The sequence below is a fragment of the Pinus tabuliformis genome, chromosome X (assembly GCF_031772625.1).
Source record: "Pinus tabuliformis cultivar Carrire ecotype Pingquan chromosome X, CPIR1, whole genome shotgun sequence".
In the NCBI taxonomy this organism is placed as follows: Eukaryota; Viridiplantae; Streptophyta; class Pinopsida; order Pinales; family Pinaceae; genus Pinus; species Pinus tabuliformis.
In genome coordinates, this window is record NC_142308.1 from 384654532 (window position 1) to 384665419 (window position 10888).

Consider the following 10888-nt stretch of genomic DNA (forward strand, 5'->3'; position numbering starts at 1 on the left):
GTCCTAGTGGGAAGGGTCAGAGGCCGAGCCTACACTACTGAGCGACTCAACCACTGGGTAAAGGAAATCTGGGGAAACACCTTCAAAGACCTCCCTAAGGTTCAGATTCTCCCCCGAGGCTGGTTTGCACTACATTTCTCTCTGGAAGAATATACCACTCTGGAATTATCCCGTTACTAGCACATTGAAATGGCCCTGGTATTACTGAAGCGATGGAGTCTGCTCTTCAACCCTAAACGTGAGCATATCAGGGCCGCACCACTATGGGTGAGATTACGGGGGCTCCCATTGCAATACTAGTCTGAGGATGTCTTTGTCCGAATTGAGAATACCCTCGGTACCTATTTGGACTACGACAAAACCTACATACAATCCAGGAACAAAACATTAGCCCGCATTCTGGTGCACCTGGACACTAGGGAAGGTCTGGAAGAAAAAATCACTCTGCAATGGAGGCATTTTACCAGAATACAAATCCTGGATTACGAAGGAGTCCCCTTCAGATGTCGAAGATGCCACAAAGTTGGGCATCTTTATAAGGAATGCCCTCTGGTGCGAAAGGACAAGGAACCCTCTACGGGATCTGAGGATGCTACAGGGACACACAATGCCCCCATCTCGGGACCATCTCCAACAGCTGTTGTGACAACTATCGGTTTGACATCCTCCACTCCTTTGGACACTCACAGATAACCTCATCCACATTCCCCGCCGATGACCAGATCACGGGCTGCTGCAGAGGATACTCGTACCTTGGGTACTCCTTCTTTCCCGATCTCTACTTTTATTGCCTCACTTGCATCCTTTGCATCGCATGTGCATGTTGCATCTCTGGGTGACACTCTTACCTCCATTCCCTGTCCCCTTACCCCTCATTCACCGACTTTCTCCACTACCCCCCCATCTTTCCCTCCCGATCCCCCCCTGTCCCCTCATGCTCCCCATCTCTCCCCCCGTTTCCCCCCATCCCTATAACCTTAGATCCCGCCTTGTCACCCTACAGGATGGCATATCTGGACTGGGCTTATTGCCCTCCCCTTTGAACCATAAACCCATTTGTGGCCGAAAATCGCATCTATCCAAAGCTGTCCTATTAGCGGGGGCGGAAGTTGCCTCAGGTAGGCAAGCCTCACTTGACCGGTTACTTAGAGCACCGAACACCCTTGCACAGTTGCCCCCATGAAGTGCCTATCTTTCAACTATAGGGGCATGGCTAGCTCGCCCAAAAAACTATCCCTCAAAAGACTATTTGACTCTGAAGCCTTAGACATTATCTTCCTACAAGAAACCTTGGGAGAAGCTGACCTCATCTCTCAAACTCTCAGCTCCCTTAAGCTTGGATAGATTTTTCAATCCCTGGATGTTATTGGATGATCAGGAGGATTAGCATTAGGATATAATCCTCACACCATAAACTTGAGGACCTCTTGGGGTGGGGACGGATTTATTGGCATGGATATCTTCTCTTCTGAACTGGGAGTGGACCTCCGTATTGTCAATGTTTATGGACCATGCCACCACAGAGAGGCTTACTGGAATCGATTACTCAACTTATCGATCATGTCCTCGGAAAACCTCATCATTGGGGGCGACCTCAACTTCTCCATTGGATATGGAGAATCCTGGGGAACCAATGCACAAGTTGACAGGCTCACTGAATCTATGGAGATGCTGCTGGAACAACACCATCTGACAGACATTCCCATGAACAAGCCTCTTCCTACTTGGAGAAATCGATGTATAGGAGAAGCTGCATTAGCTAGAAGGCTAGATAGATTCCTGATAAAGGACACTCTAATACAAAATCTATCCCTCTACAGACAATGTGTGGGATTTGGTGGAATATCGGATCACTCCCACATATTCATGGAGATCTTGAGTCCGCAAAAAAAACAAGGGGCACCCTACAAATTAAACTCCACCTAGTTAAATGACCCATCCTACAACCAAATGATAAATGAATTCTGGTGACTCCATCCCCCATCGAGAAGCAGAACTTGGACTGAAGGTTTCTGCTGGAACCTCACAATGCTCAAAAAACTCTCCATTAAATGGGCCAAGGAAAAAACCAAGAGAGATGATAATACCCTCACTACAGTGGAGCAATCTCTGGCTACACTTCAGGATGAGCAGAATAGAGGGTTTACATCTGCTGAAGCCAAGGATCAGCTTATTGAATTGGAAAACCAGAAGAACAAAATCCTAAAGGAGAGGAAAGAAACCTGGCGACTCCGAAGCCAAGCAATCTGGTTGCAAGCAGGGGATGAAAACACAAAGTTCTTCCAAAACTACGCAAAAGGAAGGAAAATATCCAATACTATCTAGCATATGCCTCTAGAAGACGGAAGCAATGCATCTACTTTCAGTCAACTCTCACAGTTGGGGAATACACACTTCAAAAATCTCTTCAGGGCTCCGCGAGAGGCATCCATTGCTGAAATAGTCCAAACAGCTGGACACTTCCCAGTTTTTTTGATGAGGACTCATTTGAGGAACTTAATTCCCCAATCACACAAGGGGAACTTGAAGGAACGTTAAAATGGTTCAAGAAATACAAGAGCCGAGGACCAGATGGATGGCCCATAGAATTCTTCCTTGCTTTCTATGAACTCATTGGCCCTGACCTACTTAAGGTGGTGGAAGAATGCAGAACAACAGGGTGTATGTATGATGCCATCAACACTACTTTCATTGCTTTAATCCCTAAATCCGACTCCCCTTCATCTTTCAATGACTTTTGACCTATCTCTCTCTGCAACTGCTTGTATAAAATCATTGCCAAGATCATAGCGAGCCGGCTCCGCCAGATCCTGTCTAGACATATCTCCTTTGAACAATTTGCCTTTCTTCAGAATAGACAAATTCATGAAGCTATAGGTATTGCACTAGAGGCCCTACACTCTATCAATCACAAAAAGATCAAAGGAGCCATTCTCAAAATTGATCTAGCCAAATATTTCAACAAGGTCAGCTGGCTCTACATCAAAATGATCCTCACTCCCCTTGGTTTCCCCCCTCCTTTCATCAATTGGATCATGTGCTGGATAAAATCAGCAACCTTTAGTGTTCTCATAAACGGCTCTGCCTCACATTTCTTTCATGCTGAGAGAGGCCTCCGGCAAGGATGCCCACTTTCCCCTCTTCTCTTTCTCATTGTTATGGAGGCCCTTAGTAGGCTCCTCACATCAGCCAAAAGGGATGGTTGATTACATGGGATACAATTGAATGACCTCTGCCACCTAACCCATCTACTTTTTGTCAATGATGTCCTCATCTTCCTCGATGGTAGCCAGAGGGACTCATCTACCTTCCATGACATCCTTAAACTCTTTGCAAAAGCCACCAGCATGGAAGCAAACCATACCAAGTCCACCATCACACTCTCCTACACATCACCCCTGGAAGCCAGATCTGCATCCCATCTCTTTCCCTTCCAACATCATCTCTTGGAGGATGGTCTAAAGTACCTGGGATTCAGGCTTAAACCCCACAACTATCATATTGCAGATTGGATTTGGCTCATTACTAAGATTGAGAAGAGGCTAAAAAACTAGAACCATTATTTCCTTTCAAGAGCAGGTCGGCTCGTGCTCATAAAATCTGTATTGGAAGCCACCCCTGTATACTGGATGACGTTGGCTTGGATCCCTAGAGGAATACTTTCCCGCATTCAAAAGATCTGTTGCAGATTCCTTTGGAATGGATACAAAGAGGGCAAGCCCTATGCATGGGTTGGATGGAATCAAATATCTCTACCAAAAAAATGGGGAGGATGGGGATTAAAAGACCTCCCTGCATTTGCACATGCTCTAGCAGCTAAAATGGGATGGTCCTTACTCACTACACAAAACCTCTGGACTGAGGTCACTTATCACAAATACATCTAGCCTCAACATCTCATGGACTGGATTTGTAACCCAACCTAGCCTTGAACTAGGATATCAATTGTCTGGAAATCCATCCTCCATACTATGCCCAGCATTTGAGAGGGACTTGCCTGGAAAATCAAAGAAGGCAACATGGCACGCATAGGTATGGATCCATGGTCCGGTGGGGGAAATATGCATCATCTACCCCTAGATCTTATACTATTCCTAAACCAGAGGCAAATTAAAATGATCGGCCAGATCGCAGACAGGGAGAACAGCTCCATATTTGAACAAGCCTGGTTCTCTGCACGACACTTGGGCATTCCCGAACCTTGGCACCAAATTTGGGAGGGTTATATATATGCCCTCAATGAAGCACATGTTCGCATTACAGAGGGATCTGACGAACTCATTTGGACCCCGGCTGAGAATGGGAAATACTCTCCCAAAGCAGGATATCCAAACCTGATAATGGATCGTCAACCACCTGCTCTCCTTGAATGGTGGTCAAAAATCTGGAAACTGAAAGCCCCCCCTCGAGCCAGACTTTTCATGTGGAATGTGCTTCGCAACAAGACTCCAACCAGAGAAAACCTCATGCGCAGATCGCGATTTGGGCTGCATTGGTGTGTCCTTTGTACACAGGCAACAGAGACTAATGAACACCTTTTTTTAACCTGCCCTCTCACTGTTTAGCTATGGCAACAAATAATACACCTCCTCAATAAACAAGGCAGTTGGCATGGACTGTCGATCGCTGAGGCATGGAATAATTGGAATAGAGTGCATTTGGACAGCAAGACTCGATGCATACCCCTCCTCGTATGCTGGAAGATCTGGTTGACTAGAAACAAAATCATCTTCCAAGGATCTCTGGCACGATGGCCACTCATCACTGCAAAAATTATAGCTTCATATCATGAAATCCCCAAGGAGACACAGTCCACTACAACACATCCTCATGCCCCCGAAATTATAGATCGAACTATCCCATGGGCATATTTCGATGGAGCAACCCAATCTCATGGATGTGGGGGAGGCTCTCTTCTTTACCTATCTGATCAGCACCATTACCAAATCAAAATGGGTTTGGGGGAGGGTACAAACAATTTTGCAGAACTGATTACTCTTAGACATTTATTGCACTTTGCACTTGCACACTCATGCAATAACATACAAATTTTTGGGGATTCCAAAATCATCATAAACTGGTTCAACAACATAAATACCTGTCATGCACATTCCCTCAGAAACATTCTGGATGAGATTATGGTTTTCAAGGCTCAATTTAACTCTATCATCTGCCAACACATTTACAGGGAATATAACGAGGCTGCTGACAAGTTATCCAAGGAGGCCACGACACAACCCAGAGGACTGTGGATGATACAAGAACAACATGGAATAGAACAATATCAGTACTACCATCGGCCATACATCAACAGATCTTATTCATATAGGCACAAAAATTTTGATGGGCACAACAGCTCAGTTTTTTATATATGTATATATTTATGATGTTAATCTATATGAACACCCTGTGTGGTGAATATGTACAGCACTCTAATGGCTATGGCTTCGGCACATATTTTATTTTTTGACAACTATGGACTTGGTTTCGACCAGCGATTATGCATATGCCTATGGCATCTACTACATGTAATTTTTCAAATTAATGGAAGATTACGATTTTTCCTGGGAAAAAAAAACTATTAGAAAATGTTCATTGATTTTAAAACAAAATACTTTTAATGTTTTACATAGTAAGATTGCATATATATATATATATATATATATATATATATATATATATATATATATATATATATATATATATAAAGTGTTGTGTAATTAATTTAATTTTTAATATAAAATTAATATAGAATATTTAAAAATATTCATAATAATAAAAAAATTAAACATTATATTTTTCCAAAAAAATTACCACACTAATTTAAATAAACTATTTTAAGATTTGTGACAACTAATTTATGTAAGTCTCATTCATATATATATATAAAACGAAAAAGTAATTGAAAGTAAAAAATAAAATAAAAAATCTTAGGTATTGTGTAATTAATTCAATTCTTTATATAAAATTAATATGGAATATTAAAAAATATTCATAATAACTAAAAATTAAAACGTTATATTAAAAAAAAAAAAATCAACACGCTAATTTAAATAAACTATTTGAAGATTTGTGTGAATTGTGGCAACTAATTTATGTAAGTATCAACTATATATATCAACACGGTCATTTAAATAGACTATTTGAAGATTTGTGTGATTTGTGTCAACTAATTTATGTAAGTAAATTATATATATAGTTAAACGAAAATATTTTAATAGTGTATATAATATTATATTCAATGTTTAAATGAAAAAAATTAAAAATAAAAATATCAAATACAGTTGGAGCATAATTTTTACTTGTCTTTGTTGTGCTCATTAATTCTAGAATGAGTTTGTTCCTATTAGTTTCACGATTGTTGAGGCCTAGTTGGTTGAGAGATTATCTCCAACTAGTTAGCCTCCTATATTGGTGTGTGATTGATATATTCTCTGAACCAAGTGATTGTGTGTGTCCTAGATAATTTCTCTATCTTGATACAACACTTCTTGTATATATATATATATATATATATATATATATATATATATATATATATATATATATATATATATATTTGATTAATATAAAGAGTGTTTATGTAATTTTCTATGTAGTACTTCCTAATAAGAATAATAAGAGGGAGAGGTGTAACTCATTCAATTCTTAATATAAAATTAATATGACATTTAAAAATATTCATAAGGTCATCAGCAAAATATTTTAATATACAGGATTAAGTAATATTGATGTATACTTAAAAATATATTAATAACAAAAAAACCATTCTAATGCGGAGAATGTAGTCCATAGATAAACTATCTCAATGCACATGTTATGTAAAATATTTTAACGTCAAGTATGCATACATATATTATATATTGTTTAAAAAAAATATGTATATATCATATAAGCAATTGAAACAAAAAAGTTTTAATTGTTAAAATGTTTGAAGTAGCCTCACTATTTTACATTTTGATCTTTTTTTAAGTATATTTTTTGGCGAAATTTCATTGAAATCCAAGAAAAATTTTTTGGACTTACAAGTTTAAGTTATGATTTACTTTATATAGCATACAAAAATCAATGAGAAAGAAACAGAGAAATAGATTTGATCACTTCTCAACACATATTAAATATATGTTTAAGATTGATCTATACTAATCTATACACTATAAAAATTATGTTAATTGATTGATTATATATATATATCTATATATTTTAATTTTAATGTGTAGATTTTTTATTTAATGTGATTATATGGTTTTACAATTTAATCATCACCTTTTTTCACAATATTATTTTCCTATGTAAATTATTTAAATAAAAATTTTGTATTTAAATTTAGAAATTTAATAAATTTGAAATATATTTTTAAAATATTTTGAGAAAAAAACTAAAATATTTTAACCCTCAATCATAAAACCTGAAAACAAGCACTGACCCCACTCAACCATATTAATTCTCCACTCTACACCAAACAACCAGCCTTCCTAAAATTCCATTTACTTGAGGCAAATTTGTGTGGTAATCTTGTCTCAACCACCCCCTCTTAGACCCACACCTTACATTAGTAATGTCAGTTGGCCAACATGATATGAAGGTGGCATGCAGGTGTTGTGATAACCTTTATATTATTGCATGGCATTAAACATGAACAAAGCACAAAGCAAGTATTTTTTAATATTTATTTCGCCATGTGGTGGGATTGTTGTTTTTGAACCCCACACATTGGAATATCAATAATGTTTCTGGCCACAATCGTGAGATTTTTTTGTTTTAATTTGTATCTATAGATTTGGATGATGGATAAAAAAAAAAAGGAAAATTGTGGTGTAATGATTCATTTATTTTAGTGTGGATTGGATATGTATAACAAGGTTGTATAGCTAGTGTTTTTTGCCACTTAGTTTAATTATCGAACTTTGACCACATTTGAACAAGGCTTACGTTGTAGATATTCTAACTTAGTGTAAGTATAATTGAATTAGAATAAAAATCAATGAAAACAAAATCCTAGAACCATACTTCCAAACCAAAAAAATGTTTCTGCCTTATTACTCTAAGAGATATAAAAAAAATGGTATAAATATATTGTTATGTTGCATTGGAAACTGGCTAACTAAAACTCCATATATGTATATATATATATATATATGTCAAATTCTATTTTTACACAATATTACAATGGCACGAATACAAATGCTAAAGATGAACATTCAAATATGCTAAAGATAAGCATCACAAATATATTTGAATATACTAAACATGAACAAAAAAATATATGTTCTACACAAGTGAAATTAACGCTCAAGAAGATATTTTTATCCAACACAATAAACGAACTAATGAAGTTGTAATACTAGGCAGAATCATATTATTAATTTTAGGTGGCATAATCATATTATTAATTTTAGGTGATATAATTTTTAAAAAAATTGTAATTTTTCTATTTGAAGATATTAATTTTTATTTGATTTTAGGCAAAATTGACTAGTACAATTTGACCATCATTTACATAACTAGATTCCAATATATTGTAAAATAAATATAAAATTTACATTTGCATTAATTACCTTATAACCTTTCAAAATGAATAAAGTATTTGAAAAGACCGATATTAAAAATATCATTTAAACAATATAAAATAATAATTTAAATAACCATTATCTCACTAACTTTGAAAAAATATCATTAAAATTTAGATTAAAATTTATGCAATCTAAGTAATGTAAAACAATAATTTAGCTAATCATTACATTTTTTAATTTCCTCCATATTTCTCAAAGTGGAATGTTTCATTCACTAAGATGATTTAATGAAATTCTTTAAAATATAATTTAAATCATACTTCCATATATTTCAAAGTGGAACATTGCATTCAATAGGAGAATTTGGGGAAATTTAAAAAAATGTAATTTAAATAATGTATAACAGTAATTTTGTATTGCATGACAATTATGTATATTTAAAAGATTGTGATTTAAAGTATTTAATGATGAAGATGCTCATGATGAACAAAGTTGACACCATCTATAACTTTTGAATAAGAACATTTCATTTTGTGACAATTTGATGGGAATTCTATCAATGGATTTTGAGTCTAGTCCACAAATATATTGACTAAAATTGTCATCGTTTTAATAAGAGAGGTTGAGATTGGTCTATGATCTCAACCATTTAACAATATAAATTTTCACATGAAAAATATAAATGAGTGTAATTAAAAGTGAGATTTTGGAATCAAAATCAAATGTGATTAATAATAAATTAGTATAAATATATTAAGAAATGTGGTTAGTAAATGTAGTTAATATATATTAATTGATATTATTTTTTATATGATATAATTTATTATTTTATATGATTTAATATGTTATTTGAGAATTTATAAGGTAATTTTATAATTGTATTACTTTAAAAATTGAAATTGAATATAAATTTAAAAATGTAAAATAATTAAATAAATCTTCGAAGATACAAAATAATTAAATAAATCAAAATATATAACATTTAAAATTTTTGATAAAAAAAATAATAAAAATAAATATAAAAAATAAAAATAAAATAAAATAAATAATAAATAAATAAAATAAAATAAAATAAAATTCAACATGAATTTGAGAGGATGCTCACATTGCACCTGCACGTTCTTACTTTTACTTATAGTTGAAAATATCTATTTGACAATGGAAATAATTCACCATTTAAAGAGATTTGTATTGCTCTCTTGAAAAACTTCTGAAAATATTTGTGACATTACTGATTTTAGCATGTTTTGGGCTTAAATTTAGTTGGCCAAATTATGAAGTGTTGTCCCAAAAAGTGCAACTAATTTGCTAGTACCTGTTACAAAACATTTTATCATTATTTCCCGTCTACCCAAATTAGTGGTATTTATTAAAAAGTTGGATCACTTCCAGCATTAAAATATTCTCTGCAAAATATGAGTAGGCTTGTGGTATGACCCGGATTTAAACAGGAACACAACAAATTACAGATATAACCATAAATACAAAGATGCAGTAGAAATAACACTTCATCTCATTAATATCAAATACTGACATAAGATTACAAACATAATGGAAATAAGACTAGCTCAGGCAATGGTAGCTTATCTCTGAGAAGAGATGTGGCGGTTGCACGCCTCCAAACTGCGTTACAATGAGGCTCAATGGCCTTTTTATTATTCAACAATAACAGCAAACCCTAAACAACCAAAACCCTAACCCGAGGAGATGTAACACCACGATTTTATGGGCCCCATTGGGGTTAGTTGGACAACCAACTTCCCGGGGTCACGACTTGGTCATACTGTCTCCGTTTGACACGCATAATACCCTGTTGGAAAGATCTCTCCAAGGACTATGACAGAAAAACCAATTTTAGATAGAAATTTGTTGGTACAAAATTGTCAAAAAACGTCGTTTAGGGCCTCAAAACGGCTCCTGAAGTTTAGGACCCAAAAAACTGCTAAAAGTAGTAAACTGTGCTACAACTAAGGAAACTGAAAAACTAAAAGAAACAATGGTGGGGGTCCAAGTGGAATTGGTGGGTGGCCACCAATATCCACCTGGATCATGGTAATTCTGCGAATAATGTCATATTCAACTAGAAGCCTCGTGTCATAGTGCAATCTTATCTAATAAATATTCATTGGCTTTGTTGGAATTCTTTTCAACATTCTGAGCACTGCAATTAAATTTCACTTTCCCACGTTCAATAAAAATCATATTAAATAATGATGGTGTTAAATCTTAATAGAATAAGTATTTCAGAGAGCTTACACTACACCTAAGCTCCTTAATTATAGTAGATTTAATTACAATAAATTTCATAAACCAGGTGATTAACTTGTCACGTCACATGGCAGGGAAAGACTAAATTACAATACAATTAATAAAAA